This window comes from Poecile atricapillus, chromosome 27 (assembly GCF_030490865.1).
Source record: "Poecile atricapillus isolate bPoeAtr1 chromosome 27, bPoeAtr1.hap1, whole genome shotgun sequence".
Lineage (NCBI taxonomy): Eukaryota > Metazoa > Chordata > Aves > Passeriformes > Paridae > Poecile > Poecile atricapillus.
The window spans coordinates 3,911,243-3,938,418 of record NC_081275.1 but is presented as its reverse complement, the minus strand read 5'-3'; the positions used below and the strand labels follow the sequence as shown (position 1 = coordinate 3,938,418).

The following is a 27,176-nucleotide window of genomic DNA, read 5'->3' as shown; positions in this document are numbered from 1 at the left end:
CTTTTTAAGTAGTTTGAGGAGAATTTTCATTTCTAGCACATTTATTTTTCCTCCCCCTTGGTGAGTCTCACTCATAGAGTGTGGTGTCTGACACCTGTCCTGCTGAGCAAGTCAGAATGGTGAGAGCTCTCTCCTGTGGATGAGAACATTAAAAGCATCTTGAAAGAATAAACCTCTCCCCAAGAGGTTATGTGGGGAAGTGTCATGAAGAACTCCAAGAGAATGGTTAATATTAAATAGCTTTTTGTACAACTAAATCCTTCTGTTTTCTTACACAGCATTAAAAATACTCCATAATAATCCTTTTCTTGCATCAGCTGGGCATAACCTGACCTATCTGTTTGGTGTCCCAAAATACTAAACAGCTCTGGACAAAATTAGATCTAAAGTAAAAAGAAACTCATTAGGAGTATGGGTATTTACCTGACTGTAAGGTAAGTTGCCTTTCTCTCCCTTATATTTCAGTCAGCAGATATGGTCTGAACTGAAGAATTCGGAACCTGATCTTCCCCTGCAAAGCTATTCAGGACTGGGGAGTGCACTGCAGTGCTCTTGGAAATGTCTGTCTTTCCAAAGCACAGCTTTGAAAATAGATACCAACTCTATGATTTCTGTAGGGAAAGCCTTGGTTTATTCCTGACTACACCAAAGCCTCCCATCATCAGGACACTTCATCTTTTGTGACCTCTACTGAAATATAACCTGCAAGCAGACAGAGTAGAGACACCCCAGCCTTCATTACTGGGCATCTCTAACAGGCATTTTGCACATACAGTTCTATTTTAATGACAAATAGAGTCCCTGGTCACGGTGTTCCATCCACTTGGGTGCACTGCTAGACCATCCTTGGGAGAATATCTTTCTCTAACACTTGACAGGAATCACCCCCAGAGGCTGAGAGTTTCTGTCCCAATGCCCTTGTCAATGCCCACAGCCCTGCACAAAATCATCATGAGGAGCACATACAGGAACATACACAGGGTCAGCTGCCACAGCCACAGCTACAGCCCAAGCAGCATTGGCACCGGTGGCCAATACAAGTAATACTTGGATCAGATTTGTTTCCAACCCACTCTGGGCAGATCTGTTCTTCTCTCCACCCTTCATGCCACACACTGGATGCCAAATAAGGCTGCTGTGGTTCAGGAATGGTATTTCCCAATTCAGTGTTCCCACTGACCCAGTCCAAACCAAGCCCGAGGCTCTTTCACAGGATCACAGAAAGTGTGAATATGGGGAGGGCTTAAAGGAAAGATGGGGAGCACACAGGGTGAGAGACACCCAGGAAAGCACCAACAGCTTCAAGTTCTGCTCCTCCTGCCCCACCTCTCCCCGTCTCTGTTGTCACAGACTGAGGGAGGGACCAGCAGGGACTGGGCCTGAGTGCAGGGACAGAGGCCCAGGCAGGGCAGGGCTGGGCAGAGCTGTTGTGCAGGCAGAGAGAAGGTGGAGAGAGGCCAGACGGAGCGGGCCTGGCCATGTGGAGTGCCCTGTGCGTGGGCTTCTTGCCCATTGTCGGTAAGTGAAGGGAAGGGCTGATGCCCCAGGGGCTGAGCGTGGCCCTGGGCTCTGCACGGCTCTGGGGAGCTGTGCTGGGCGCTTGCAGCCGCCTCTGGTCCCCGGCTCGAGCTGCCCAGCCGTGCCTGTGGAGCACGGTGAGAGCAGCCCTGCTCCTCTTCTGGCCAGGAGCTCGTCACCTCCATCCAAGCTGCCTCCTCTGCAGCCTGGGCACACGCAGGGCACCTCCCTGCTGCACTCAGCTCTTGGGGCCCAGCGCTTTGGCCTGGCACTGGACACTGCTCCTGGGGCACTGCGGCCCCTGTGGCACAGCCCAGCTGGGGGATGGCAGCACAGGGACCCAGCCCCATTGCCCGTGACAGGCCTTTGTCCTTCCTCTGCTCATCTAGAGCACTTGCAGGGGCAGGAGAGTGGGTTCCTCGCCATCCTGTGCTGGCAAGGACAAAGGGATTTGTCCCCACATCCTTCAGATCCTTCCTGCTTTTTGACATGGGGTGTCTCCTTCCTTGTGAGCACTGATAACTGCTGTCAGCTCTGCCCATCTGTGTTAGCTGGCTGCAAAGAGGAGGATTTATTCCTCCCAATGGTCCATGCCATTCCAAAGGCCCATCATGTTTTCCCTGACTTTTGCTGAATCTTGGAGTGACTGTGGCTTGTTCTTGCTCCCTGCAGCAGTCTCACTCGCTGGTGCAGTCACCTTGGAGCAGCACCCCAGGGAACTGACCGTGGAAGAGGGAGATGCAGTCACCTTGAAGTGCAGCATGACGGAGGGTTCTATGAGGTACTACTACATGTCCTGGTACCGTGAGCGCCCAAGTGGCATTTGGGAATGGATTTACCATGAGGATGGTACCTATGGAGCTGGTTTCCGAGATCGCTTTAAGATAAGAGATGAGAGCTACAAGAACAGCTTCCCACTGCAGATCCTGGAAGCAAAGCAATGGGATTCATCAACGTATTATTGTAGAGCAAGTGACACCCTGGAGCAGCTCTGCAGCAGAGTGGACTAAAAACCAACAGGTGGGGAAGACAGATCGCTCAGCATTTCCTTCTAGCAGCTCATCGTGGTTTCACACTGGCCAAATGCCAGGCTTCCACAAAAGCCCTTCGTTCACTCTCTTTTACTCTTTGCTGGGCAGAGAAGAGGGGGGCAAAAATTACAAAGGGCTCAGGAGTTGAGATGGGGGCTGGGAGAAAACACTCTGAGGGCAAAAAAGATTCAAATATAAAACTATTAAGTAAATTTATTAATATTAGAGTCAGAGGAGGATAAGGAGCAGTAAAAGAAGTCTTTGAAACTGTTTTTTTCCCTCTCAGGCTTTCCCTCTTTCTCACTGACAGCACTGGGAGACAGGATGTGGGGGTTTTGGTCAGTTCAGTACTTGAGAACTTCTCCTGTTTGCTCAGGAAGAAGAATCTTTCCTCTGCTATGCCGTGAGGTCCCTCCCACAGGAGACAGTTCTCTGTGAACTTCTCCAGTGTAGCTCCAATCTCACAAGCAGCAGTCCTGCCAAAATTGCTGCAATGGGAGTCCTTCCCATGGGCAAACAGTCTTCCCAAAACTGCTGTGGCATGGGTCACTCATCCATGGGGTGCAGTCCTCTAAGGATAGGCTGCTCTAGTGTGGAAGCAAGGGCCCTCTCTCTCTATCTGGAAGCAGGATCCCTCTCTCTATTTGGGTCTCCCACTGGATCACAGCTTTCTCCAGCATCCACCTGCTCTGGTGTGAGCCCTTTTCCCACAGGCTGTGAGTGAATCTCTGCATCCCCTGTGGACTTCATGGATTACAGGAGGACAGTTTGTTTCACCATAGTCCTCACTACAGCTTGCAGAGGAATCTCAGCTCTGATGCTTGGAACACCTCCTCCCCCTCTTTTTTCCACTGTCCTTGGTGCTGCCACGTTGCGTTCCCTCACATGTCCTCACTTCCTTCTCTTCTCTGACTAGCAGAAAACCTACTGCTTGTAGGTACCATTGACAAAAAGTTCCACCAATTTGAAGATTCCTTCAGGATCCCGCAGTGCTGAGAAGTCAATCTTATGTAGGTTCTATGTCTGTCTGGGAGTCCCTTGGCGTGTTTCCGCCATCGGCCAGGCAGCCCTGCCGCCACTGTGTGGTTGGGGAGGCGGCCACAACACTGGTGTTATTTAACACCTTTCCTCATGCAGGGTGCAGGAAGGAGAAGCCACCACTGCCACTACCTTTCTGCCCACAGCACAGCTGGCTACAGGTGGCCAGGCAGGCAAGGCTTGCTACAGGCACAGCAGGATGACCCCGGTGGCAGCGCATCACCACCACTGGAAAAAACTGCCCATGTGCTGTTTTGATTTTCTTCTTAAATATGTTATCATAGAGGTGTTACCAGGCTCTCTAAGTGGGACAGCAGCATGTCCATCTTCAGAGCCATCAGAGATTGGCTCTGTCAAATGTGGTAGAAGCTTCTAGCAGCTTCTCACAGAAGTTACTTTTGTGGCTCTCCCCTGCTACCAAAAAACCAGGCTGTGCCATATCAACACACAGCTGCTCCCCAGGGCTCTTGTCAGGAAACAGCAGGTGCAGGAAACAACCCTCTTGGGCTTGGTGGCACTAAAAGGAACTGGAGGGAGGGGTGGTAGAAGGGCTGGTACCATTTATGGTACAGGAGGATCTGTTCTGGGAACTGCAGAGGCTGTTTGTTTGGGGAGGTGCAGGTTTCATGCACGTTGCCTGGGCTCCAGCACGGCCTCATTTTTCCTCTGTGACTTGGCTGCAGAGCCATGGGATGATGGAGATGTGTTCCTGTAGCCTCCAGAGTGCTGTGGTGGATGCAGCCAGGCTGTTTAGGAAGGCCAGATCAGCAGGGATGACACTGTGTGGCTGCTACACAGGACCTGATCAGGAAGAAGGAGTTGAGAAGGGGTGATGACTTTGGTTGTTCTCCAGGGGCTCAGAGGGCTGCTCTCACAGTGCTGCTCCTCTATGGGACAAAGGGAAAAATATGCAATTAAGGCTTGTGGATTGAGATGACAACAGAAAGCTGTGCCAGCAATGCCACCATGGGCAAACACATGGACTTGGGGAAAGGAATTCAAGTCATTGCCAATCAAATCAGAGTATGTTAATGAGAAAGAAGAACAAATCATGAAACATCTCCTCCACCTGATCACAGCATAGGAATGGGAAATGTGGCTTGCAATCAGTTCAAAACACACTTTTCCTGCCTTTTCTTTCTTCTTACTCACTTCCCAGTCTCCAGTAGGGAGTCCAACTCATTCTCCAGGAACTTCTCCAACGTAGGTTCTTCCCTCTGGCTGCAGTTCCTCACAAACTCCACCAGCCCAGTGGGTCCTTTCCATGGGATGCAGCCCTTCAGGAACAGACCGTGGCACTGTGGCTCCTCTGTGGGACACAGGTTCTGCCAGAAAACCTCTTCTGGCATGGGCTACTCACTGCATAGAACCACAGCTCCTGTCAGGAGCCTGATCCAATGGGAGCTCTCCATGGAGTCACAGAGTTTTTCAGGACATATCCACTTACTCCTGTGTGGGGTCCTGCACTGTCTGCCGAGTTAAAATTTGCTCCACCACCAATCCCCACCAGCTGAGAGGGACAAACCTTGGTTTTCAACCTTGGGCAGCTGGGGACTATCTGCTCTGGCCTCTGAAGCATCTCTAACCCTTCCTTCCTAAATCCTCCTCCTTGCTAATTGCAATACTGATGCTTAGAAGAATGATTCCTGCCTGAGACTCTGAGATTTTACCTCAGCATTTGTTTTTCTGAAGGCCCAGAACTGCACCAGCTCTTCCCAGCACAGAATACCCTGGAGCAAAGACAAAACACTGGAAGGGTGGCCATGTTATGCTCCTCTGTGGCTACCACAGAGCCTCAGATATGGCCAGGCTCAGCCCAGGAGGGGAGAGGGACAGGCAGGGGTAGGGGGAGAAACTGTAAAAGAAACAGGAGAAAGGGGGGAGGAGTAAAATTAATTTTCCTCATTGTAGCTAGAACGGGACTGTGTTTTGATTCTGTGCTGGAAAAGGTGTTGGTAATTCAGGAATGTTTGAGTTACTGCTGAGCAGTGTTTACATGGAGTCACGGCCTCTTCTGCTCCTCATTCCACCCACCAGTGAGTAGCTGAAGGTGCATAAAATTTGGGAGGGAACACAGCTGGTTCAGCTGACCCCAACTGGCCAAAAGGGTATTCCAGGCATAGGACATCATGCTCAGCATATTAAGATGGGGAAGAGGAAGGAAAGGGAGGATACTGAGTGATGGCATTTGTATTTCCATGTAACCATTAAGCATGATGGAGCTCCACTTTTCTGGAATAGAAAATTGGCTGTGGATGAGAAGAAGTCAATGAATTCCTTACATTGCTTTGCTCACACATGCAGTGTTTGCTTTATTTATTAAAGTCTGGGGATTTTTATTAAAACCATGAATTTTCTGAATTTTACCTTTACAAGTCTCTCCCCAGTTCAATGAGGGGAAGGAAGCAAGCAGCCATGTGGTGCTTAGTTACCATCGGTCGTTAAACTCTGACAAACAAACACAATGGGGACTGAAAGAACTGAAGTTGTTACATGGAAAAGCAGAATTTAACCACATTTGGGTACTTCATGATGTTTAGAAGAGTTTAGGGAGTCTCACAATAACACTGCAGTAACACATAACAATAGTCAGTTGTATCTGAGAAAGAGTGGCATTGCACCAGGAACTGCTCTGCCAAGATGGACTTTCCCAGGACATGATGAAAAACTCCTTCCCTGCACTCCCAGCTCTGGCTCCATGTGAATAAACACAGGTGCTCTTCTTCTGAGCACTGAACATTCATTTCTTTCTTTAGGAGTGCAGGCTTTCATGGGAGACATAAATAGACCTATGCAAATTCCTGAACACAGTGCCTGAGGCATCCTATCTATACAGGAGCTACAGATGCTGAAGGGTTGGGCGGTTGTCCCCAGGCTTTGCCCCAATTCTCACTTTTGGCTCTGTCACGTGAAAGCAGGAGGCTTCCTCAACCCTTAGTGTAGGGGGATTTCCTTGACCCTTAGTGTTTAATTTGTCTGTCAGTGTCCCAGAAAAGCCGAGACCCTTGTGCCCCACCACCCAGTCAGTGTCCAGTTAGGGGAACCCTGCGCTGAGCCATCCTGCTGGATCACAGGGCAGCTCGACTGACTCAGTCAGGGAAACACTCTCAGCCTCAGTAAGACCCCTCAGCAGGTCTTCCCCTTTATTGGAGTGTGTTCCCTGCTGCCGGTGACTGGGAAGGATTCACACTGACAATTTCAGAATAACACACTCCTTATTAATATAAAATCATGACAGATTAAGGTTCACAGATTGTCAATGATAGTGTCTGACTGAAAAAAAATACTTGAAGGAATGCACAGACAAGCTCTAATCCCCAATAAAATATTCAGTGTACACAGAGGATGATTCTTACCCAATAGGTGTCCCTCTGGGGGAGAAGACAGGTTCAGCACATCCACAGGGGGGATCAGGGGGTGGGCTTGGGGCTCTCTCTCTCCCTGTCTCCCTCTCTCTCCCCCTGGGATTAGAGGAGAGACAGTTGTGGTCTTGGTGCTGGTCTGCTGCTGCAGGGAGAATTTGCTGCTACTGCACAGTTTTGTCCTTCACCGCTTCTCCTTACCATGGGTGAGCCTCTGCTCGCAAGAGCGGCCCTTGTACTGGGGCCTTTCCTACACCCAATCTCACCAGGAGGGACCCTCAGCATCTGCTTGGGTGCCTTGGGGGAAACTCGGGACCCCAACCCCCTCCCCTTTCCCCCTCTCATTTCTTGTGGGAGCCCAGCTGCCACTGCCCAGCCCTGCTGTTTCCTGACGCTGCTTCAGGCATTTTGCTACACTTAAACTCAACAGTTTGTGTCCACCCAACCCCCCTGGTGCCTGCCACAGCTTCAGTGATTTTGCTACACATTTTTGCCACCCGGCTGTGCTCACCTCTGCAGTTCCAGCTCCGCACTCTGCAGTTCCTGCTACAGCACATTTCACCACCCATGGTGGCACTGAGACTGGCTGCTCCCCGAGAGTTTTGCAAAGGGAGCCACGTCCCCTCTCCTCTATCGCCTGAGCCGCCATCACCGCCTGAGGGAGACGCGGCTGAGCCACAGCGCCCCCTGCAGGCGCGGAGGAATCACCGCACCCGCCCTGCTCGGCCGGGAGCCACCAGCGCCCCTGCCGGCCGTGCCCGGAACTGCAGCCAAGGGGAAAGCGCCTGCGGCCGAGACAAGGCTGGCCCTGGTGTCTGGTTCTGTTTGGTGCTGCTGCCCGGGTGTTGTTTGTTTGAGTTGTAATATACAGACCAGTAAAGAACTGTTGTTCCTTTTTCCCATCTCTTTATCTCAAAGCCCCTTAATTTCAAAGTTATAATAATTCAGAGGAAAGGGTGCCATATTCTCCATTTCATAAAGGTTCCCACCTTCCTTGCAAGACACCTCAAAACAAGACACTCCTCCATGACACTGATGGCAAAAAGAAAGGCTGAACTGAGCTTTTAAAGCAAAGAAATGCAAGCATATGTGGCTTGTGGGGGGGCTGTAAGCACAGGTGTGTCTCTGTGGCCACTCTAATAGAAAGGGGCTGTTTAACAGCCTGGGAGATCTCAGTGAGGAGTAGGGCGAAGTCTCACTGCTCTGGGAAGATTTGCCAGCCAGGGCAGAGGATGTGAGAGGCACCTTTGTGTGCCCAAGCCTCTTGTAGGAGGTGTTTAGTGCTTGTTCTCTTTTTCATGCCAAGGTTTGAATTGACTGGAAACATCACATCAGCACATTCCCCAGCTTTCATGCAGGACTGAAGCAACAAGGAAAAGAAAAAAACCTGAGGCACTCAAGGGAACAGCAGATGAACATGCCCCTGTTACCAATGAGAAATAGCAGCATTGCTGTTATTACCACTGATTTAAATGAGAAGCACAGCTATATCCTTGGGAACAACAACAATGCAAACAGGCTGAATTCATACTATTTGCTTTTTGTGTCTCAGAACTGTGTCTGAGGATTAGGAAAATGGGTCATGTGAGCTGTTCCACCACTTCTCTCTGCTGTCCATGAGGTGTCCTGCACCTACTGGTGGAGCTCTAATGTCTCATGTTTGCTCTCCTACTCTGTGTGTTTCTGCACAAGGGCTGTGAAGAGGCACTCAGCCACGGTAATTTCCCAGAAGCCCAGAGCATTTTTTTTCTCCTCACAGATATTCCTTGTGTATATGCACATTCTCGAAGTACACCCCTTTCAGCCCTTTGGTTTCTTATCATTATTAAGCCTGCCTTGTTCATATCATTCCTCACATGTTTCCTCCCCACATTTCCCACTGCTTTCTCACTTGATTACAGTTTCCACTTCTGCTTCTAACCCATTCGTCCAACCATTCTGATGCACAAAGAATGATTTTTGCTTTTTTATTTCTTTTATATATATTCGTAGCTCTGTAGACTATTGTCAACAAGCTCCACTGATTCAAAGATTCTTGCGAGATCAGGCAGCACCGAGAAGTTGATCTTGTCTAGGTTCTTCTGCATCAGGGAGTTGCTTGCTGTGTTTTTGCCACCAGCCATGTGGTCACGCCACCACCAAGCAGGCAGTGGCAGCTGCCATGGCATCGGATCTATTTAATGCCTCTCCTCATGCAGGGTGCCAGGAAAGGGAAAAACCACTGCCCCTGCCCCTGCTGTTTCACCCGCAGTGTGGCTGGTGAGGGGCAGCCAGGCAGGCAAGGCTCACAGTGGGCCTCGCCAGCATGGCAGCAGTCACAGTGGCAGTGGCAGTACCTCCCTGCCCCTTGGAAAACTGCACGTGCCCTGTTTTGATTTTCTTCCTAAATATGTCATCATATGTTAAAAACCTGTCTAATTGGGCCAGCAGCATGTCCCTCTTCAGAGCCGTCAGAGATCGGCTCTGTCAGACAAAGAGGCAGCTTCTAGCAGCTTCTCACAGAAGCCGCTTCTGTGGCCCTCCCCTGCTACCAAAAAACCAGGCTGTGCCATATCAACACACTACTTCACTCTTTGATCCTCACTCCCAAGCTTTCAGTGCCTCTACACAACAAAGAACAATCATCTTGCCAACTTTCTCCTCTTACCTAAAACTCCATAAAGATTTTCTAAGGTACTAAATGACCCCTGGACACCAATTCTAAGAGCCCAGAGGGCACATTCCTCCTGCTTCTGAGCACTGAAACTAAGGGGAAAAAGTTGACAGCTTCCAGCAAGCCAGAAGAATTTTCAGAAATGTTTTGAAATAACATGAAAAGTATTGATAATTTTCCTGCTTTCTATGCAGCTCAACTCCACCAGACTTTTTAGAGCTGCCATGTAATCCCCAAGTTCTCACTTACATATCAACCTTTCTGATATTATTTTAGACCCTTCCTTGAAAGCCATATGGTGTTTCTGATGTGGTACGTTGGGTCTTAAGCCACCGAGGAAGTCATGTGACTGCCTGTATAATCCAAAATTCTGTGTAGTGGAACAGAGACGGTTTTTGCTATGAAATATATCACTGTGGGGGTTTGGTTGGATGGGCGTATCACAGTGATATAAACAGCAGAGGGACCTGTACAAAAATCCAAAGTAGGAAAAAAGATGAGATTTTTTGGGAAGGAAAGGAGAGGGGTGACTGTGATGTGTAAGAAGAGAAGTACAACATTTGTTTTATGTTTCCTTTTATCCTGGATACATAAAATAGATCCAGGGGAATTTAAAAGAGGAAAGAAAGGGAGATTTTGAAAATTCTGTACTCAATCAAGATAACTGAAATAATCAAACTTTCCAAGTGATTTTTTTTCCCTTTCCAATCTACAAAGAAAATCTACCTCTGGATCATCTTATGGACTTGCACTTAAGATAATTAGGCCAACTATCCAGCTTTCCATCTCTAGATTTACAACACTTTTGAACACCATGAGGAAAGAGTGAGTTATTGGAGGAAGTCTTAGCAGTGTGAGGCCAACAAAAGGACCAGGGACGATTCTCAGAGTTGTACCAAGTAAGTGACATTTCTTTATTTCTCAAATTTCAATTAAAATTGAGGTGGGGGTGAAAATGGAATCTAAAGGCTTGGGTTCAATGAAAAAATTTTCAGCTGCAATAATCCCTTGAGTGCACTTGCTCTCCAGCCAGGCTTTCAGGCCAAATCCTCAGCTTGCATCTGCTCAGGAAGGTTTCCCAGGAACAACTGGGCTGACTCTGCATAGCACCATTATTCCATCATCCCCAAACACCAGCAGGGCACTGCTTAGCACGTGATAACTTCTTCCCAGCTTGGGCAGCATCTGACTCAAATTTACTGTCAAGTGTCCAATTCTCCAGTGGACTTCCACTGACTGGCTTGGGGTAGGAATGCTGAGCTCAGGGAAGAGCTCACACTGCTGAGGAGTTCTGAGACACATCTGTAACTGCCTGGTTTGAGAAGTTCTGCTTGGACGCCAGCACCACACTGACAGTGTCCCCAGGTAAGTAACTCCACTGGCCTGGGGACACAGGAGGAGCAAGGAGGTTAAATGGCCTTGGGCTTAAATTCTCACAAGTGCCTTATATGCAATAAACTGCTGGAATGAAAGACAATTGGCTCCCAGGTTGTGTGGGATCTGGAAAGACCAGTGTGGGGAGTAGGGATTATAAGAAGCCTCAGTTATTCCTATCTTTATCTGGAATTCCACGATGTACAAAAAAGGCGCACGTAAATACAAGGCTTTTTATGGGAATGAGAATGTTGGGGTGGCAGTGGGGTTTTTGAAGTTGATCTGTGTTATCCTAAAGGTTCAGAGGCATCCCTCACAAATTGTTGCTGTGCTTTCAGTGGTCAGCATGTCTTCAAAGTGCTGCAAGAATGTTGCATGTTATTTACATCCCTAAAACCTCCAGCTCTCCTTCCAGAAGGGCATGGCACTGCCTTGGGTGCTGCCTAATATCTGTCCATGTCTGTAGGATATGTTTCATGGGAATAAATGTGTATTTGGGAACAACCTCAGTTCACTTCCCATTCCAAAGGGACAAAGGAATGCAAGGATATAATTCTGAAGAAAGACCTCTTCTTTAAATGCTGTTTGATGGTTTTCTTTTCCTTGCTAAAGACAGGATATGTTCAGAGCTGCAGAGAGACTCTGGAATTCTGCTGGACAGTAAAAGATATTGAGTCTGAAGTATCCAAGTCCCTTTTGAGTCTGCTGAAATACTAAGTTGAAGCCAAAATTTCCAGGATGTGAGAAATGTTTCCCTTTTGGTTCTGAATTCCTTTGGGAGACACTAGTATGCATTTTAACATGCATACATGAAGATATACATGAATATATTTACCAGATTCTATATTATATATGTTATATATGTTATGTATGTTATGTATGTTATATATGCTATATATTATACACTATCTTACTGCTATATTATTATTGTTGTTATGGTTATTAGTAGTTTTGAGAATATCCCTAAGTCCAAATGACATAAAATAACAACCATTAGTGTCACCATGGGATACTCCAGGCATATTCTCTTGAGGGCTCAGTTAAAGACAGAGAATGTTTTCCTTTTGGTTTGGGTTGGTTTATTCCAGAATAAACATTCCTTGAGAATGCTAAGGCACATTACTTTTTAGAATACAGGCCTTCTCCTGACATTGCAAAAACAAAACTGAAGGAGAAGTACAACTTTTTGTCCAAATCAATTGCCAGAACATAAAACACAAATCCCTTCCAGAAGCAAGCAGTGGTAGGAATTAATGTCAGGTAATGCAAACTTGTGGGACTCAGGTGAGGCTTCTGGGGTCAGGTAAAACAAATCTGCTCTCTGAACTACAATTGCACCCTGTACATTATTTCTTGCTGAAGATCTTGCCCAGGGAGCCATTGCAGAGAAGCAGCTTGTTTGTATTCTGGCTGTTTGGAAAGCCTGCAGAGGAGACCACATGAAAAGCCTTTCAGGGTCTTCTCAGAGAACACAGAATGCACAGGACTGACAGGCTCTGGCCAACCCTGGTACAACACGTGCAAGGAAATGGTTGATTTCTCTTGGGTGTTTGGTTGCTGTAGGTGTGGAAAAGTGTGTAGTTCTGCCTGTTTGGTCAGGACATGACCCATGAAGTTCTGGCAGAGCACGATTTGGCTTTCACCGCAGTTCCTCAGCAGTGGCATGGGGCTGATGGGGAAATTATGTAAAATCAGAGCCCCTTGATCTAATTTCCATCAGTACCCTAGGCTGAACAAAATGTTGACCTGAGGGATCTCTTGACCTGACTGCCAGGCAATCACCACACCAAAATGGAAAGCCTAATGCACCTTCTTTATCTCAGGGGACCCCTCAGGATGCTCCTTTCAAGCTAGACATGTAAAATCTTTGTGGATGTGTCTGACAGCCTCTCATGAGCTGAGCCCTTTCTGACAAGGAAGGCTGCTGGATGATTGCTTTCAGTTCCATGTTTTTACTCTAATTCAAATTGTTAATCTGAGTTAAGTGCTGACATTGCTTTTTGAGATTACCATTGATTTTCCACGTACGACCTGACCTGGAGGCAAATGTCTTTTGTTTGAAAAACAAATCATGGTATCACAATGATTTCTTGGGTACTAAATTCTTTTTTGACCACCTGTTTCCTTGTAAGGCAGCTGCTGCAAGTTAAAGCAATCTTCTTTTGTTACTTGTACATCTTATGGCAAGGAATAATGACATAAAAGACAGTAAATGAGTATAAGTAAATGAATACAAATTAATCACAGCTAGAGTACATGTGAATTTTCAGTAAGTGGGTAAGCTTGCAGTAAATTCAGTCCTGCACAAACCATGGGCTTTTTTACATACAGTCCAAAAACTTCTATCCTAGAGGTCATTGTGGAGAAATCAACTAAATCAGAAGATGTTGGCACCACTGGGAAAACAACACCTTTGCCAACGATTTTCCATACAACGAACATCAGCTTGGAGATGACCTCTAAAGAACCAAACACATCCACTTCGACAGCAGAGGTGATCTGCACGGACAAGTTCGACAGCAGCATGATAACAATACTGCCAGGTACAGTTTGGTGGCACAGGTGCAACACATTTCTAGGAACAGTGTCCTATGGTGCTTGGTGGACTCCTGCTTGCCAGCATTGCCCTGACCAGCCAGCAGAAATCAGAAAGCCATTTGGTATTTCCTCAGGGAGAGATGAAAGCTGTTTCATAGCATCTCAAAGAAATGGTTTTAACTGTCTAATAACTTTGGGAGGAGGAGGAAAGACACAATCTATTTGTTTAAAATGTCAATTTCCTTATGGCTACATATTTAACCCTGCAGCAGCAAACCTGCTGCAGCACAACCTGGAGCACCCATTCCAACAAACACTTTAACAAAAAGTTAAAAGTGTGGTATGTTTTGAGGTATTTTTACTAAGTCACATTTGATATTTTGTGGGATTGTTTTTGTAGTCCTAAAGATCATTCAAGGGGTTGAAGGGGCCAGTAAGAGGCTCTGCAACAGCACAGACACCTCTGCACAAGGTGAGTTACCCAAACACATTGTGCAGTTACATCGTTCTGTGGGGGATAAAGGCATGGAAATGTCTTTTCTCCAGGGCAGAGGAGTCACAACACAACATGTTCAGCAGACACAAGCTGCTGTTCCAAGGTTGCTCCTGCAGTTACACACCAGCCCCAGGAAGCAAAAAGCAATGGACACTGAGCCTGGGCTCCCCTGTTCTTGCCAAGTTCTCTATCGTCTGTTCCTTTGCTGCTCTTCCTTTCTCTGTCACCTGGGGTTTTTCCAATTTCTGCCACGATCACAACATCAAAAGCTAGACCATGATCTCTCTCCTCTTTTCTGGTCACTGAGCAGATCCTGAAGAGCAGAGAGTGAACATGCTGTCCATGGCTGTGTTGGGTTTGCGAGTCCTGCTGGCAAAGAGCATCGCCTTCAATGCCCTCATGAGTATCAAGTTGTTTCTTTTCTGAGGTAAGGAGCACACAGCTTGGTTTGTAGAAAGTCTGGGAGCACATGCCAGCAGTGACTGCTTGTCCCTCTGTGTGCTCCTAGCCCCACAAGGAACAATGCCTATTCATCTGATCCTAATTCAATTTAACAGTTCTTGCAGGTTTCTGGGGAAAAAGACAACAACAATGAGCAAAGCACACAAAAGAAAACAAATTCCCCACCCCAAAAAAAGCAATTAAAACAAGCCCACCCTGCCTCCCAAAGCACAATGGAAACAGCATCTTTCAGTATTCAAGGCTCAGTTCTTGGAGGCTGCTTCCCAAATTTTGTTTGTCAGACAAACGGAGGTATTACCTGAACAGCCTAAGAAATATCTCATTGACTATTTCAAGTGGCAGAGCACAGAGCCTGGAGAAAATACAGACAAATAAGGATACAAAGGCAAGGATGCCAAAATACAAACATGTGGTATTATTAGAGTATTATTATACATTTCATTAATATACATTAGAGTATCTGAAGAGGCACAAAAAGCAGTCCAGCCTAACTTTGGTGAGTGTACCTGTTTTGATCTGAAAATTATCAAACAGTGGTTCATAGGCCCAGTTTCATTAAATGTACTTTAAACCTCCCTCTGCTCTTCCAGTCATGGAAAATGAAGGCAAGAGGAACCCGAAGAAGAGCAGGAAAGAACGTGAACCAGCAGCACAAGGGGGTTGAACAAGCAGGGGCAGAGCAGCTGACAGAGACCAGCCAGGACACAAGGCAGCACCTTCCCCTCAAGACATTGAATCCTCTTCACTCCTGCCTGGCCAGCTGATTTACACTGAAGAGTTTTAAGTGCTTTTGCTGTTTCCCCTCCTCTGAGAACAGAGGAGGGTGAATTTATCCTCATCCTCCTGCTTAGCAGATCTCCCCACTCTTCTGGCATTTGTACACAAGTGTCCAACCTGCATCAATAGTTTTGAAAACTCCAGTGCTGACTCTAGACCTGTGGCCTTTCAAAAGCACCTTTGCCAGGCATGTTGTGTTACTGCCTCTAGAACTGGAGTATTACTGCTGAGAGAATTCAAGCCCTGGAGCTGCCATTTCTGGCTCTGGGTTTTAGACAGATTTAATAACATCAAGTGTGTATTGCAGATGGGAAGAACTGTGTAGGATTTGAAGTGATTTAATTCAAGCAGAAAATGTTCATTTCTTTATGAAGCCTCTATTTCTTCTGCCAAATGTATCTCATGTGCATTTTAGGTTCCTGTAGTAGTGATGAAAATAAAGTTGTGCCAGGCCAAAATGCTGTGGGGTTTCTGTGCTTTTTCTTCCAAAGCAGGATGGGGACAGCTGAAATCCAACTCACCTAAAGCCCACTGGGATTAGAAAAACAGCTTTGATAATGTAGATTTCCTATTGGCTGATTTTGTCTTTTCCAGACTCTGCAGGGAAGTGTCTCTGGCACATTCAAGAGCCTCAGTGAGGGGAGTCCTTGCTGAAGGCATGAGGGAGGACAATGCTCACATCAGCAGAGAAGAAACCCTGCTGTTGTTTTGCACTTTCTGATAGGGGGAAGGGGCCACCAGGCAATAACATCGGGTGGTTTGATGCAGTGATAGTTTCCATAGCAACTTGGTTCTTACCCTCCAGAGCCCAGCACACACCTTCCCCAGCTCATGGCCCTCTCACAAGCACCAGGCAGGATGCTGTGGTCACCATTGCTGACTCAGTTCCACCAGGCAGCACCAACCCTCCCCTGCTTTTGAAAAAACAACTTAACCACATCCTGAAGGGCAAAAAAGCCTTTCCTCCCCCTGCCTGAGATCCTGCTGGCTTCAACAGAGCCTCTGCAGAGGACATGGCAAGGTGAGCTGCATTAAGCTGGATCAGGTCAGACCCTCAGGCCCTGCAGACACCCAGAGAAGACCCTCAGGCCTTGCAGAAACTCTGTGGAATTTCCGTGGTAAATCCAGTAAAATGCTCATTTAGTGCATTATTCCACCATAACAGAAATCATGGGAAACCATTCACCAGTGTTTTTATCCTGATCTTGCAATGACACCCAGAACCTTTTTCTCAAGCACTCCACACCTTTTCCCAATCTCTCAGGCAGATTTCTATTTTCAGAATACTCTCTTAGACAAAAACTGATGGAATCAGATGGACAGGAAGGAAAGGTCAGTGATTAAGTGCTGTTATAATCCCTTAGTCAAAAAGTGTTGATGAAGTTTGGGGCTAGGATTGGATCCATGCACACCTCCTCTGAGAAGGAGTTTAGAAAGCAGGGGAGTCCTTTGGGGAAGCAGGGAGATTTTGGGCTGGGGGCAAGTATCTAGCTCTCTCTTGTTGTCAGCATCGAAGGAGGATGATCAAGCTGTTGGTTGCTGTGGGAAGAATTCATTCCCATTGCTGGAGCCCAGCGCTGTCTTGCTTCTTCCTTACTGTGTGCGAGCTTTTGCTTGTAAGAGTAGCTGTTGGGCTGGGACCTTATTAACACCCTACCTCACTAGAAAGGACCTTCACCCTCCACTCGTGTGCCTCAGGGGAGAATATGGGACTCCAAGCCTCAAGCCACCTCCAAGGGACCTTCTCCTGGCTGTGTTTGGGAGCCAGGCTGCCGCTGCCCAGCCCCGCCGCTTCTCCGCCACTGTTCTGGGTTCTTCACTACACTGTGACCCTGCACCCCTGCCCGCCGGGCACCCTGCGGCTCCCGCTGCAGCTGCGGAGTCTCTGACACATCTCATCTACCATTCCAGTATCTGCTCACCCCTGCCGTTCCAGCTGCTGCCCCGAGGTTCCTGCTACAGCTCATCCCGAGGGGCACCGGGCCCGGCTGCACCTGTGGGTTTGTATTGAAGCCCCTTCTCCATCCCTGCCCCGGCTGCGCCGCCATTACCCACACGCAGAGAGGCGGCCGAGCCCGCGCCACAGCGCCCCCTGCAGGCACGGGGGAATCACCGCACCCGCCCTGCCCGGCCGGGAGCCACCAGCGCCCCTGCCGGCCGTGCCCGGAACTGCAGCCAAGGGGAAAGCGCCTGCGGCCGAGACAAGGCTGGCCCTGGTGTCTGGTTCTGTTTGGTGCTGCTGCCCGGGTGTTGTTTGTTTGAGTTGTTATACAGATCAATAAAGAACTGTTATTGCTTTTCTCATCTCTTTGCCTGAAAGCCCCTTAATTTCAAAGTTATAATAATTCAGAGGAAAGGGTGCCATATTCTCTGTTCCAAGGGAGGTTCCCACCTTTCTTGGCAGACACCTGTCTTTCAAACCACGGCAGTCTCACTCATAGAGTGTGGCATCTAACATCTGTCCTGCTGAGCAAGTCAAAATGGTGAGAGCTCTCTCCTGTGGCAGAGAACATTAAAAGCATCCTGAAAGAATAAATCTCTTTCCAAGAGATTTACATGAGAAAGCTTTACATGAGAAAGCTTCATGATCAACAAGGAAATCTGAATAGCACGGAGAATATTTTGCATTTTCTCTCACATTTTTATTTATATCCAGGGAGAGGAGTGTTTATGCTTCCAGTCTATACCTTTCTTTCTTCTGCAGAAATGAATGGGAACGACCCAAGCATGATTCAATATCTGAAAGGTTTCTGTGCCCACAACACAAAGGATGGTAAAGCTTCACAGCCAGAAAGGCTCTGGCAGCATCAGGCAGGACTACCAGTCTCATTCCTTCAGTGAATTGACTTTCCCAGAGCCAGCAAGGATGTGACAGATTGAGATGTTTGGGACATTATCAATATCTCTACATTACCTAGCCCCTTCGCACCTCAGCCCCCTGAACTGACACATACCAAAGCCTCAGTCTTGCCCTTGCAGAAATCCTTGGGACTTTTCCCATGTGGTGCCCCGCAGTGTTCTAGGGCCAGAATTCTTCACCCTCAGGCCCTTGACTGCCTCTGGGCACAGCACAGCAGCCTGACCTGGCCTTTATTTAGTACTCTTGCCAGGGGCCAGAGAAGGGTGCTGCCAGTTGCAGTTCAGATGGGTCTGGAGGGGATGTGGCTGATGCTGCTCCTTTCTTCCTGCTGTAAGGCCAGGCTGGGTGTCAGAGCTCTGCCTGTGCCCATCACTGAAGCTGCTGCAGCCCCAGCTGCAAGGCTTGAGTTTGGGAGGAAGGGTGGGCATATGTTTAAAAGGATACTCAAAGCAAACCTAAAAACTTCTATGAATTTTAATTTGCTAGAAGTAATTCAAATATATGGAATAATGTTAAAAATATGCCCCCCTCCTTTTTTTTTTTTTTTTTTTCAAATTGGATTTCCTCATATTATTTTTGTAATAATTAATTTAATTTAATTTCAACTTTTTATTTGAGAGGGTAAACCAGACTGTTTCTCTTCACATAAACCTTTAAACATGTTTTGGTAAGATGATAAATGTATTCCTTTCTTGATTTTACTTAAACAGTATCAAACTTCGTGAGAATGGACAATGTTAAATAACTTTTTTTACCACTGAATTCTTCTGTTTTCTTATACAGCATTAAAAATACAATGTAATAATCATATTCCCACATCTGCTGAATATATTCTGACCAGCATGTTCTGTTTCCCCCAAATACTAAAAAGTTCCTGGTAAAAGTAGATCTATTGATGTAAACTGAATTTCTTTCTCTGATCTCTCCTGCTACCTTCTGGCCAAAGTGTTTATTGTTCTCACAATGCTTTCAAATTAATGAAATCCTGTAAATAGCTCAAACAGGAGAAAAAACATAAAAAACCCAACCAATCAAAGAAACCATCCAAACCCCACAAGAAGTGTTGTGTCTGCACATGTCACAAATTAAACTTCTTTGCTCTTCATTTGCATTCTGGTCTTGCCAGCAGGTGCAGTTGGAAACTCTTGCTAAGTGATCCAGAGGCTTTAGAAAGTCCAGGACCAGACAGCTGAAAGAGCTGAAAAACTGAAGTGAGATTCAGAGAAGCTTCATTTGAAACTTCAAACTAAAGCAGGGCTAGAGCTCGAAGGTTTTTGTAACAGAAGAAACGGAGTAGAATATGGGAAGCACTTGCAGCACTGCTTTCAAAATTCCTCAGTATTTCTAAAGGAGTTTTAAACCCTAAATTATTCAAGATTATTCATTGGTGGTCACAATTTCCTGGGCTGGAGGAAAGATGTCTTGATGATATTAAGGGATGTGTTTGTGCCCCAAGAAGCTGTTTTACCTAAGTCAGGTCTTCCAAAGTTGTAGATGTCTGGCTAAGCAAGCAGCAAGTCTGAACCAGCAAGGAATGCAGCCCAAGCTTTGTGGCTTCAGACAATGAAGAGTCTGATAAGAAAATGAGGGAATGCAAGTGCCAGAGTGCCTGGTGCCCTGGGATATTGTGAGGACCTTGTTTCCTGCAGGAAGACTGCAGCTGAGGTGAGCTCAGGAGCTCCAGGCCTTGGATGGGGTGTCTGCTGAGGGGTTTCTCACTGGGGCTTCTCACATCGAGTTCTGCTTGTGGACCTGGCTCTTTCTGCCAACAGGTGAGTCTGTTTGCATGGCACAAACCTGTGGATATAACAACACTTCTTTAATTTAATCCAGCTGAGAATTCAGAGGGCTGTGCTTTGGAGTCGTTTCCTTTAGACATCAGGATACCGAGGGTGTGCTTTGAGCAGCTGTAATAGAACAGCAACAAGGGGAGGGTGGGTCTCAAAGAACAGCCTTAGACATGGTCACTTGCTGTGGGACTCTGGGAAAATGACTTTTCCTTTGGAGGATAATTCACTCTGTGAAATTAAATTCCTTAAAATCCTGTTCTGTAGCAAAGTTGTGCAGGGACTTGAAAGAGGATGGAATTATTTAAATGCACAGAACTGGCCTGTTCTTGTCTTTAAATTAATTTGAATTAATAAAAGGTTTTCTGTCTCATTTATAGAATTATGTAAAGTTTTCCAGTTATAAATGTTATAGTGGCACTAATGGGAGAGTTCCCATTTGTTGAGCAAGTTTGTGTATTTGGAAATCTGGGTGAGAAGTTTAAAACTGTTCAGTGATATAATCTGCTGCTTTTCAGCTGTTTTTCCTTCCTCATCTCATTCAGCTTTTAGCTGAAAATATCAGTAAGGATTGCACATAGAGTGTGGCTTGGAAATGTAACGATTTGTATAGAAATAATTTCTGCATGGACAGGCACAAAGGTTTCCCATCACTTAATTTATAATTTGAACAATAATCACTCCTCCCTCCCCTCCTTTACTTCCTTCCTTCCTGTGGTAGTCCACACTATCCTGTCCAGTAATTTTGGGAATGGCACTCAGGATAATTCCAAATGCCAGTTGTGCTGTGACTGACCTACAGAGAAAAACTCGCCTGGACATGGTAAGAAGGGATTATTTTGTGAAGTGCTGTTACACTGACACTGGGAGTTACTGCTGTGCAGGATCCACAAACTCTTCAATTTAGCCATGAGAACTCTGAATAACGACAAAATCATGGCTGTTCTTGCCAGCCAAGAAGAAAATATCATCAGCTGCTAGTTCTAATGTTTTCCTTTCTCTTGTTTGCTGCAAGTAAATGTACTTTGAGACTGCTTGACTGGAGTGGAAGTGATGGACTGAGCTATTCTAGAAGGGATGCCCAAATTTTTTTCATCTGATCCTGAATATCCATGCAGAATGTTTTTCTTTTGTATCAAGTGGGATGCAGAAAGAGAGATTGCATTTCTGGGAAAAGTAGAAGTTTTGAACAAATTTTCTTTTTGCTCTAAGGAAAATCTTCACATATTCAGTTATTTAAGAAACTAGCACAGAATTATTGATTTCATCACAATTATATCAGTAAGCTTAATTCCCATACCGAGAAAAGTGAGCTGCTGATATTTTCATGGATTTGTCATGGTTTTGAATATTTAATCCCTGCATATAATTCTCAAATCACTTTAAAACAAACAATATCAATACTTCTCTGTGATAAGGAATACTTAAAAGTCATAATGTGCCATGGAAACATCTTAAATTTGATGAGAGGACAGAGGAGGTGTTTTTGTAAAGGGCTGAGCTGCTGTGGGCATGTTCATTGAGACAATCCATTTTATCTCTGGATTTCGGCTGACAGTGTTTTCAGGTGAGCTGCTCCTCTTTGGCTGGAGGAACCTGGGAATGATATTTCCATTTACTTCCATTTACAATTCCAAAATGTGAAAAAAAATGACAGAAGCACAAATCACTTCCCTTCCAACTACAGCAGCCAGTTTGGGGAAATAAAATTAGGATAATCAGTAATATTCTGCTTACAGCAATTGCTTTCAAAGCTTTGGTCTAATATAGCATTGGGGCATCTCCCTGGAGATATCATTCAGAACAGAAAATGCATCTGAGTAAGAAAGAGTGGAAAAAACACTGCAAATGGATGGATATGAGCAAATTATATCACATTATTCCCTGTGCATTTAGATGAACTCAACACACAGAGAATTTAATTAATTTTTATTACTTAAACTTTAATTTTACTTTATTTTTTATTAATTTTAAAATGCCTTTTTCTTTTTATTATTTACATTTTATTTTAATTCATGTTCATTTAACTTCTGAAGGCCAGTAGCAACTGAGATCCTTGCTACTAAATCAGATGTTTTCAGCTTGATGTCATTCTGCAAATTCAGACCTGTTTTTGCCTGGACAAACTGGTTGTGGTTGCCAGTCCAGTGCTACATGAGAAAGGCTTGGGAAGCTATTGCCTGTTCAGAAATAGAGACACCATTTAGAATTGTTTCTCCTGTGTGGAAGGGTTTGAAGTTACATTTGAGAGAGGAAAATTTGGATTAAAATCCTACAATGCTTTCTTTTTCTGTACATCAGCAATTTGTAAAAAATCTAGAACCAGTGCATGAGATGAAAAATTATTGACAGGCATCAGTCTGCTTTGCTTTGCTTCTTTTTTAACTAATTTTTTACAAACCTTTCTATGGTACCAAAACTACTTATGGCCAATACCAGCTTACTTTTTGTCAAGGGATTATATCTCACACTAAAACCCACTCAGCATAAGAACATGTGAGCTTGTTTTGGTGGGTTTTTTTTAATCTAAAAGGTTATTTCTCCTTAAATATGAGCCATACACAGACAAAGTCCAAATGGGGAAAACATCTCCATGAAATCTCTTGGTTTACAGCTAAACTAGACAGGAGCAAATGAATTCTTGTCCTCAGTAAATCATCAGCAGTAATTCAGCTGAAGCCAAAGTGACTGATTTACACTGCTTCCAGCACAGGTTAGTGGTTTATCTCTCAGCAGCACCAGAGCAGCCCCTACAGCCCCGTCAGGTGAAAAACATTTGCTTTTGTAGTTTTGTAGTGAACGTCTAATGGACAGTTCTGAGAAAGAAAATGGTTGGAGCAGAAGCATGTAGTTGTCCCAATCAGCTGCTCTACGTGGAGATCTTGGAATTAATACTCAGACATGCCTTAAAGAACAGGGTGTTTTACACCAGGCTGAAACAACTGATTCTTCATGTTCTTGTTGTGAGAACTTAGTGAGTTTTGAGTTCAGGTTTTTGCAGTGTTTCTTGAGTTTTTGTGAAGTTTCTTACAGTTGTGATATGCCAGGTTTGAGAAAATAATTTTTGGTCAAGGAAAAGCTTAATAATAAAGTCAAAGAATTGTGAAGAACAGTAAAGAACATGGTCATTCCAGAGTAGCTATGAAACAACCGTAAAAGAATTATGTTCCTGGGATTATGTGGCTTCCACAAACTTTTAAATCAGAGTTCAGACTGGCATTTTGAGGTCTTGTGCCAACTTCCATAGCAGCAGGAATGCTGGAAATGACAATGCACTCATCTTTGGGGCAAGGACTGCTCTAAAGGTAAATCCAAGTGAGCGTAATGGAGGAGGAATAAGGAAAAAAACATGTGAAGGGAAAAGAACTGTCTGAGTATATTTCACTCTTCTGTTTGCATGTAAGTTGTCAGAGTTACTGATGTGTAGCTGGTCCTGTGCAGGCCAGAAAGAGAAAATACTGAATTTGGGGGTTGCAATGCCAGTTCCTAGAAATCTTTGTGCATCTGTTGGAATGAAAACAGAGGCAGAAACTGGGACTGAGTTGCTCTGTAGATTGCCTGTCTACAATTTTAGTTATACAAGAAGATTATAGAAGTGTTTGTGGTTTTGTTGTTGTTGTTTGGTTTTGGGGTTTACTGTTGTTTCATTGTTTGGATTTGGGTTTTTTTCCCCAAAATAATGGAAATGTGAGAACAAAGGCAAATTCATATCTTAGAGAGGAACAAATCCTTAAGGCTTCATCATCATTTTGGTGCTGTTCAGGGGATGGGGGACACTTGGATGAGGAGTGTAGACAGTTTTGATGTGAGATGCCTGTTGTTGCAGGCTGGTGCAAGCTGGGATAAGATAAGCACTAACTGAGGTGGATGGACAAAGTGCTGTAGGAAAATTTCACTCCTGTCTTGCTTTTTCTTGTTCATCTTCATGATCACAATTAATTACTCTGATTTATTCGGTTGCTGCTATCAGGGAGGATGGACCTCAATTTCCTTTGTGATAGATGTGAGCTGGGCTGGTGGGATAGGATCCCACAGCTCTGGGATTCACTGTATGGAACTGTCATGAGAATTTTTTTCAAGCATTTTAATCACAGAATGGTTTGGGTTTGAAGGGACCTTAAAGATCACCTCACTCCAACCCCCTTCTCTAGACCCCGTCACCTTCTCTAGATCAGATTGCTCAGTTTTGACCTAGGAAACTTGAAAAGAAACACCCTGAGAGATCTATGAGCACACATCAAAGCTGAAAATCTCCTTTTACTCAAAAACTGCTGCCAGCAGTTTTGGTAAAGCTCTTTGTCACAGTGGAACTCCGGCGGTAGCTACAACAAGCTGACCTTCGGAAAAGGGACAAACCTCTCTGTTTATCCAAGTAAGTGCCAGAAATAGACATATCAAAAACTGAGCTTTATAGAACCGAGATGAGCTTTGGCCCAGCCCTGGAAGTGTTCAAAGCCAGGTTGGATGGGGTCCTGAGTAACCTGATCCAGTGAGTGACATCCCTGCCCATGGCAGGGGGTTGGAGTGAGATGATCTTTAAGGTCCTTTTCAACCATAACCATGCTATGGATCTGTGATTCCAGGGGTTAAAGATAATTTTTTTCCCTAAATGACAGTCTTTCCACCTACCAGGAGTTAGTGTGTGGGAATTCCAGACACAGAAAGCTCTCAAAATCTTAAAAATGCAAACTTAGATGTGGACATGAACTCAGGGTTTGACTTGAGGCCTTGGAGAAAGCTTCCAGACTTAGAATGATAAGTGAGAATGTGAGTTTAAATAGAAGGACATTAGGTTAAGTTGGAAGAAGTTTTAAGGTTTTAAAATTAAGATATAGAAGTAATTATGAAGGTAATAAGAAGTTTAAGGTATAACAAGTAGCTTTGTGTGGCACTGTATGATTGGTTAAGAAAGTCCACACTGTGGCAAAGACGTGTAAAACAAAATAATTAGTTATTGGTGTAAAAGTAGAAACATTATTTTGTGGCATTAGTTTATTGGTTAAATAACCTTTAAAAGACCTTGTGACCTGTGGTCTTGTGACCACTAACTAGGAACTTTTGGTGAATAAGGTGAAGATGTGCTCACAACTTCATGAGACTATAGAAGAAAAATAATAAATCGTGCTTTAAGACATCTTAAATCCCAGAGATCCCATCTCTCTCTCAAAATCCCCATATTAATGGTTGTGTCGCCTTTCACATATAGAATAAATGAATATTCATCTTGAAGCTGTCAGACTTGTGAGTCAGATTTACTCCCTTTCATGCAAAATATTCAAGGTCAAATCAGCCATCCCAAGGAGATTTTGCTTCCATTTTCTTCAGTGCTTTTTGAGGTGTTTTTTTTTCCAGAGTTAATATCCCCAAGATGAGAACTGTACTTGAAAAATGTCCATGATTTCCTACTGGTTATAAGGGACACCAGGACTGTAGTAAATGTAGACAGCTCCCATGTGTAGGACATGTTTCTGGTCTCTCAAGATGCCTCATTTCCCTGAACATGTACTTCAGAGTGTCAGTTTTGTTTCAAATCAAGGTTTTTACAAGTTTTGCCTTTAGAAACTGAAAAAAGCATTTGATAATTACTCCTTTTTTAAGAAGTAGGGAGGAAGTCTGTCATGGATCAGAAGTTTCCATGGCCAGGATTTTGTAAGGGTTTGCCAAGGTGGAACTTTGGACGTGAAAATCAAGGGCTTAAATGTGAATAATCTGGCATAAAAGTAAACCAGAAGGAATCATGGGGGGCTTTAGAAAGGAAGTGCCTGTGGTTCTGAGGATTGCAGACAGGTAGATCTGGGCAAAGATGTGCAGGTTCCCCATAGAGGTTAACTGATGATTTGAGAACTTTCTTTTCTAAGTTTCCAGAATTGAAGTGGGGAATGCGATGTGAATACTTACATTTCAATATTCTAAGAAATTTGATGCTTATTTTATATCAAACACAGGCTTTAAAATCACTGGGATAGCAAAGGCTGTGAAGAATTTATGCATGTCCTTACCTGACCCCCATCACTGAAATCTATTGATGGAAATTTTCTTGAGTGTCTTTATCTTCCAACAATTTTTCTTAGAGTATTTTTTTGGCAACCAGCAGTTTTAGTGTTCAGAAAATATCAGTATCCATGGATTTTCATCACAAGGTAGGTTATCATTAGAAGCAGGTAAGAACTTAGTGTTTTTTAGAAATACCCCTTTCATTCATCTGCGGGTGAAATAAATGCAAAGTAGCTTTTATTTCAACTCTAGTGGCTCAGGGGGAGACTATTCCTGCCTGTGAGACTGGACGGGGCACGAGTCTTTAACAGAAGGAGAAGCAATTTGCTGTAGAATATTTTGGCAATGTTCACAGGGAGCAACTTATTTTAATTTTAAGCCAGATATGTTTGCCAGAAAATGAGGTACCAGTAGAAGCTGAGTCCATTAAGGCTTTTATTACTGCACACATAATTATTCTCAGTTCTCCCTGCAACTGGTAATTCACCTTCACAAATGGAAATAAGATATTGGGAAAAAATGTTGGTTTTTTCCCTTGCGAAGGATTGCCTTGTAATTGTTTTTATGGCTGAAAGCAAACACACAGTCAAGATAGAGTCAGAATTACTCCTTGGCAAAAAAAATCAGCTTCCAGTTTAAAGGAGAAAGAAAAGGAAGGGATACATACAATTAGGTGTAACAGGTTGATGATGATGTCTCTAGTTAAGCTGTGAGTCTTATTCCATAATAAACTATGGATATTGTAATTTACTACTCCAAATTTTGTTTAGCTGGCTTCTCTTCCAGGAAAGGAGGAGTTAAAAAGACAAATGTATTTCTTTGGATGGTTTTTGCAAAGCACTTTCTGGCTGTGTGACTACAGGAAGCTTTGGGAAATTAACTTTTGGACAAGGAACAAGAATTATTGTAAAACCAAGTAAGTGAAGATGGATAATTTAATAATTACACTTCTGTGTTCTTTTTTTCTAAATGTTTAGTTTTGTTTATAATATAATGAAGAGTTTGAAGGCTTAGGAAATCTTGTCTCTGTTCTGGTGAGTGTCCATAAGACTGAAAACATTTTCAGTATTGATTTTTAACCTTTCTCTTAACCCTTCTCAATCCTTCTCAAATGTCCTGTGTTACCAGGGCAGTGGCATGGAATGATTCCCACAAATCTTTTTAGTTCTTTTATAACTGATATATTGGCACAATAATGGTTGCAGAGAAATGTTGCAATACTAAATACTGTCTTTTTGTACCCGTGAAATACCTTAAATGGGAAAAAAAAAGTGAAATAGAAGACT

General features: G+C 44.6%; 2 protein-coding genes and 1 long non-coding RNA gene across 3 annotated transcripts in view; 2 read left to right on the top strand and 1 right to left on the bottom strand.

Moving 5' to 3' along the window:
• Positions 1 to 7,016, bottom strand: part of LOC131588814 (feather keratin Cos2-2-like) — a 155,797-nt gene extending 148,781 nt beyond the window's left edge. Inside the window, exon 1 of the mRNA XM_058857809.1 lies at positions 6,944 to 7,016. The gene's annotated coding sequence lies outside the window, so the exon portion shown is untranslated. The remainder of the gene's footprint in view (positions 1 to 6,943) is intronic.
• LOC131588716 (M1-specific T cell receptor alpha chain-like) overlaps positions 1 to 27,176 on the top strand; it is a 221,624-nt gene that overhangs the window by 152,991 nt on the left and 41,457 nt on the right. The window lies entirely within an intron of this gene.
• On the top strand, positions 10,033 to 15,707 carry LOC131588820 (uncharacterized). The gene is made up of 4 exons (XR_009279646.1): positions 10,033 to 10,501; positions 13,328 to 13,519; positions 14,321 to 14,437; positions 15,063 to 15,707. It is a non-coding gene; the product is annotated as an uncharacterized LOC131588820 (long non-coding RNA).